General features: G+C 43.9%; 1 long non-coding RNA gene across 1 annotated transcript; it reads left to right on the top strand.

Moving 5' to 3' along the window:
* Positions 1-1,432: 1,432 nt before the first annotated feature.
* On the top strand, positions 1,433-5,651 carry LOC123762218 (uncharacterized). The gene is made up of 2 exons (XR_011230960.1): positions 1,433-1,588; positions 2,595-5,651. It is a non-coding gene; the product is annotated as an uncharacterized lncRNA (long non-coding RNA).
* Positions 5,652-6,173: the final 522 nt, after the last annotated feature.

Raw genomic sequence — 6,173 nt, 5'->3', positions numbered from 1 at the left:
ATGAGGAAGGGAACAGGCGCACTAAGACCAGTACAGCAATATAGAATAAATGGAAAACAGATTATATTATCGGAAAAGAAGAAAGGCCTGGGAGTGGACATAACGCCATTTGTGATGCCAGAAGCCCACATTAGCAGAATAACAGCTGCATAAACCATTTTGGCCAACATTTGTGTATCCTTCAGAAATTTGGGCAAGGGAGCTTTCCGGTCCCTATATACAGGAAAGGTGAGACCCACACTTGAATATGAATCCTCAGCATGGAACCCTTACCTACAAAAGGACAAGAAGAAACTAGGAAACGTCCAAAGATATGCAACGAGACTCGTTCCTGAGCTGAAGGGTTTATGCTCTAAGGAAAGACAGAGAACCACACTGTAGGAAAGGGGAGAGAAGGGGGATATGATAATATATAAAATTCTAAGGGAAATTGACAAGGCAGACAAAATAATATTGTTCAAAGCAAAGAACAGCAGAACGAGGGGTCATAGAAAGAAATTAAAGACCCAAATGAGTCACATGGACGTCAGAAGGAACTTTTTCAGTGTCAGAGCTGTCAATAAATGGAACTGGCTAAACGTTGAAGTCGTTGAAGTTAATTATATTAAACAATTTATATGTAAATATGAATAAAGCTGGATAAAACAGACATTGTAATAATCTAAGAATGTTTAGAAGGTGGGACTAAAAGCCTAGCATGACCATGAAGGCACATCTCGGTGAGTACATCTATGCGAGTCCTCACAAACACATACACGCAAGCACAGGTCCTTGCAACAGTGTATAGCACTCTGAGGTCGTTGTCCTAAGGGCCCGGGTTTGATTCCCGGTCGAAACAGAGGAAATGGGCCGATTTTTTTTCACCTGATGTATCTTTTCATCTAGCAGTAAATAGGTACCTGGGAGTTATGCAACTGCTGCTGCGGGTGATGTGAGAGGAAGAGAAAAAAAATCACATGTAGTTGATATGAAAGAGGGAAAATAGGGCTGGAGTCGGTAAATTACACAACCAGCTATTAGAAAGGCGGGGTCCAAGAGCTAAGAGATCGACCCTACATGTTTATTGTTATAGATTTAGGTACCCGGAAGGGAATGTCCATGTAGCACGGTCTATAGTGAGCCCGACCCTACAGGCACACAGTAAATACACACACAGGACGCTGAACACCGTAACCGGTTGCTGTACCTGGCCCCTGGCCTAGACCCCAACATAACAGTTACAGAAGGCGTTATGGAGCTTCCAAGCTACTAGGTGGGTGTGGTAGTGGGTTTAATGTCCAGTAGTGAAGTATGTGCTTTTAATACATACTCAAACTTGCTCATACTTCACATTAATAGAAATAAACTCTATATTAATATTGTTGAAGTGACTTGTGAATTATTTATATGTGAGGCGGCCTCATGTCAGGTGAGGTAAATGACGTCACAGGTAGTTGACCCATCAGGCCAAGCTAGTCAAGAGGCGCAGCGGGCAGTGTGGCGCGGGCCGGCGTGGGGAGAGGTGCTGCTCAGCGCCCGTCTCATTGGTTTTACTAAATTAGTCACCTGGACAGTCCTGTGCATGAGGTTACCTGCGCCAGGCTTACAGGCAAGTTACTCTAGATGATGAGTAGTTTTATTACATTGTATTCTCTTGGTAGAATTGTCTTTATTTGCTGATTATCTAAATAGGCAGAGTTACAAGATGTTAAAGCTTTATTAAAAAAAAATCAATTTGTTTTGGTTTATTCATTTGTAAAGATAGAGTAAAATACATTTGTCTATTGGTCGAGACGTGTGATTAACTGTTCCACAACAGAGGCTCGAGTGTCAACTTTATAGTGAAATTGACCGTTCGACCAAATGCTGGTGTAAAAAAGTTTATACAATTATTATTATAGTTAAATTCTGGCAGTTATAAGGTGTTTCTTTGTTAACGATCAGATTTCAATCTTTGAAATAAGGAACAAAGACTTTTAGTCTAGAAAGCGTCACATATCCCCCCCCCCCATACTCCAGGCCCATCCTGTGTGAATGAAACTAGCCATACTGAGTCAGTGTCGTCCACGCTGCAGCCAACCCCAGACACGCCATAAGTAACATTAACGTCCTGTGTAACAAAGTACTATATTTTGTTCACTACAAATGTATATTAATGATCATTAAAATTGTGTTTAATTTAAATATTTAACATTTAAATAATTTCCATCAACTATGATAGTTGTTGATGGAATTATAGCACGTGAGTGCATTCCCACCTGTCTCCCTCGCCTCATAAATAATAATGTATTATAAAAGTTTACGTATCAAAAACAGTTTTAAATAAATCTTGTGTTAAAATGTATGAACTGTTGTGGGTCAGTGCACGGACGAGCATAGACAGAGGACAAGTTAAATGTCACGTTCATGTTTGGCTGCCGGGTTAACGACCACCTGACCGTTGAGAACGGGCTGTAGAAGACTCAAGTCTGTGGTTGGGTTATGCCATTCTGTGGTATAAGCCTGTTTTTTACATCAAAGTAAGTCTGACCTAAGCGATTGTCTAGTTATTTCTTCGTCTTTAAATGAGGATATGTTCAATTTAGTATTTTGAGGTATTTATTGTGTAATTTCAGGTATGTACGAGGGTGCATCAGTACATCGGCACTGCAGGTATGGTCAACCAGACCCAAGAAATTGGTCTCGTACAACGGCACTGCAGGTATGGTCAACCAGACCCAAGAAATTCGTCTCGTACAACAGCACTGCAGGTATGGTCAACCAGACCCAAGAAATTGGTCTCGTACAACAGCACTGCAGGTATGGAGGGATTAAAGTTACTTGGGAAAACTGTTGAATCGCAATTGGTCATAATGTAGTGCGTATATATTCCCACAAGTACAGCAGGTGAAGGGAACTAGTTTAAGTTTAACATGTTATACCTTGCAGCGGTGGCCTTCTAATAGGTATAGCCTAAGAACTCTCTACATTAACCACTTCAGAGTGGTAAACCATTCTTCTGGCCAGTAATTTGAACATTTAGTTATGGTGTAACATGGGTTAATGTTCATCTAACATTTTTGGGTACATATCAATGCTCTTCCCTCTCCATCCAACCTTCTGTTAGTCTTTACTATCTCACCAGTCCAATCAATTATAAACACAAAAATTACCCAAGAGGGTGATGTTGCAGCTGGGGTTAGAAGGAAAGTGTGTGAGGGGAAAGTGCCGGGGCATAACCTACCAAGCTGAATATACCGTCGGACAGTTTTGGGAGGCTGAGCACTTTCAGCTACGTGGCCATCATCTGCATCTTGCACAAAATATTGGTAACCCCTGAACGCTGCAGCAATTCTGCAAATTGACAAATATTGTGGTCAGGCGGCAGACACTGAAGTGTTAGAGGTGAACATTCCTGGGTCTCCGGAACGAGGTAACGTGGTGCTTCAGGTTTGTTGTTAGTGCTAACGGTTCCTCATTATTAGGGGGAGAAAAGATTATATAATTGGCGTATGATGCCTTGCCGGATTATGTAATTGGCGTTTACCATAGGGCTGCCCGGCCGGACCCACCCGGGAGGACGCTTGCCAGGTACTGCTGCTGGTTCTACTACCTGTGCTGAGCCATCTGGACGTTGTTCGTAGCAGCTGGCTATCAAATTCTTTACCATCTGCCAACCACCACGTATACCAGGGGGCCAGACTGCAGGTTTCTGTTCAGCCTAATGCACGTAAAGTGCCAGGAACCTGCCTCCTAAGGCCTTCTCCTCCACACCACCATGAAGAACGGTTGCAAAGTTCTGCCTCCAGCTCCATTCGCTGTTCATAGCCATCTGGAGGTAATGCTCGCTCCAGCTGGCTACAAAACTCCACACCTGGTAATTACGAAGTGCACAAGGGGAACCAGTGCCAAAAACTCCTGCCATCACTCCAGCTTCCCCACAAGTACCAGGTGCTGTAACTTCTGCCATTGGAGGGCCTGCCCCTAATGTAGAATGGCCACACCTCGGTTCTGCCAGTAGTGGGCACGCCCCTGATGTAGAGTGGTCACTCCCCAGGTCAGGGACTGTCGCCTACTCTGGGGGGACCTCCCACAGCTGGACCCCAGTCAACTGGAAGTTGGGAGGTAAGTAGCAGGATCAAGCTGAGAAGGATCGCCACTTCAGCCTCCATATCAACTCGCCACTGGGTCGCTCCACTAATCAAGCCGATGCTGACCATCGTGAACTGTGGCAGGAACACCAGCAGCAGTCACAGCAGGAGACGGAGCGGCTTAAAGAGCAGCTCCGATATGAGAGAAAATCCATTGGCAACATGGCAGAGCTGCTCATGGGCATGAGGGAACTTTTAAGCAAAGACTGCCACCCTCCTTTTCCCCTGCCCCGGGAGCCGGTGGGCCGAGCGGACAGCACGCTGGTCTTATGATCCTGTGGTCCCGGGTTCGATCCCGGGCGCCAACGAGAAACAATGGGCAGAGTTTTTCACCCTATGCTCCTGTTACCTAGCAGTAAAATAGGTACCTGGGTGTTAGTCAACTGTCACGGGCTGCTTCCTGGGGGTGGAGGCCTGGTCGAGGACCGGGCCGCGGGGACACTTAAAAGCCCCGAAATCATCTCAAGATAACTCAAGAAGATACCCTCCTTCCACCCCTGAAACCTCCAAACATGTGCTCCCTTGCCAATCAGGTGAAACAGTGATCTAGAACGCGTGTGTAGAGAAGTCCTTCCACGATGGTTAACTGTCAAAGCTGTGCTAAGATATTGGATCAACTCTATTGATGAAAAGGCAAACAGTCTCAGTCTCCGTGGTGTAGTGGTAAGACACTCTCCTGGCGTTCCGCGAGCGCTTTGTCATGGGTTCGTATCCTGGCCGGGAAGGATTTACTAGGCGCAAATCCTTAACTGTAGCCTCTGTTTAACTCAACAGTAAAATGGGTACTTGGTTGTAAAAACGATTCTTCGCGGAGGGGGGGGGGGGGGGTCGTATTCCAGGGACTTGCCCGAAACGCTAGGCGTACTAGTGGCTGTACAAGATTGTAACAACTCTTGTATATATCTAAAAAAAAAAGTGTACTAGACAATTAAAGGCAAATGGGACATTGGTAATATGCTAAGAAATGTTCCTGGAGTTGTATCTAGTGAAATAATATATATATATATATATATATATATATATATATATATATATATATATATATATATATATATATTAAGTGGACTAATAATATAAATCTATATAATGCTTACTTGAAATGCACAAATAAGTTATCCATCCTTTGCTGGAACATTGCATCCGTCAAAGAAAGTTCAGGTGTTACTTTGTGATGTAAATTACAGAACACACCAATATTGTAAGTCTCCACGAGTGCAGAGTTCCTGCAAGAACCTCGCCCTCAAAATTGCTCTCATTTGCTTCTTACTCCCTCAGATCCAGTAACTCTTGCATTCTATAAATCAAACAATCCCTACCCCATCAACGTCTTCATCAACAGAAAAGCAAACTGAGGGGCAACAATATTATGGAGTGAGAATTTGTGGGCAACTCTATCCTCAATGTTTTTAATCTATATGCTCCAGCAGGAGAGTTAAATTATATTGATCTTCCGGCCTGCGCTCAAGCAGAGCCCACAATCATTCTTGGTGACGGCAATGCTAGACACAGGGATATTGGCGGCTCTCGCTTCAGAAACGGGAATGGGAATCAACTGCTTTAGCTACTAAATAGTCACGAAGATGTGCAGAGTGAGGGCGACCTTGAACCCACACATTTGTGGAGGCGTTCCAGACCTCTGTGTTGGTTTCAACGTCACTCAGGTCTGGTCCACATCTATTGTAACATAAGTTATAATATCAGATAATATACAAGATGTCAGAAAAACGATATGTCAGATCATCCTAGATTGACTACTCTGTATGTGAAATACCATCCTGCATGGTGGTATTTTTAAACGCAAACGGCTCAGTGTTCCTCCGGTTTGACGTAAAGACTGTCGCTCATGTGTCAGTGTTACAGCACTTATGATCCCTCCTCAGTTCAGATACTTAACGACGATCTAGTACAGAACATTCAGATATTCGCTGACCCTTTAAGTCGGCCCTCTGCACCAACCAGTGGTCGGAACGATATGAAAAGTAATAAACACCATGTCTATTACAATGACCCTAAACTGCATTCTTTGAAATGCACTGCTAAACAGTTGGACTTGCATATAGGGAA

The sequence above is a fragment of the Procambarus clarkii genome, chromosome 39 (assembly GCF_040958095.1).
Source record: "Procambarus clarkii isolate CNS0578487 chromosome 39, FALCON_Pclarkii_2.0, whole genome shotgun sequence".
Taxonomy (NCBI): Eukaryota; Metazoa; Arthropoda; class Malacostraca; order Decapoda; family Cambaridae; genus Procambarus; species Procambarus clarkii.
Note: the sequence above shows the minus strand (reverse complement) of the source record. Positions and strands in the feature narration are given on the sequence as shown.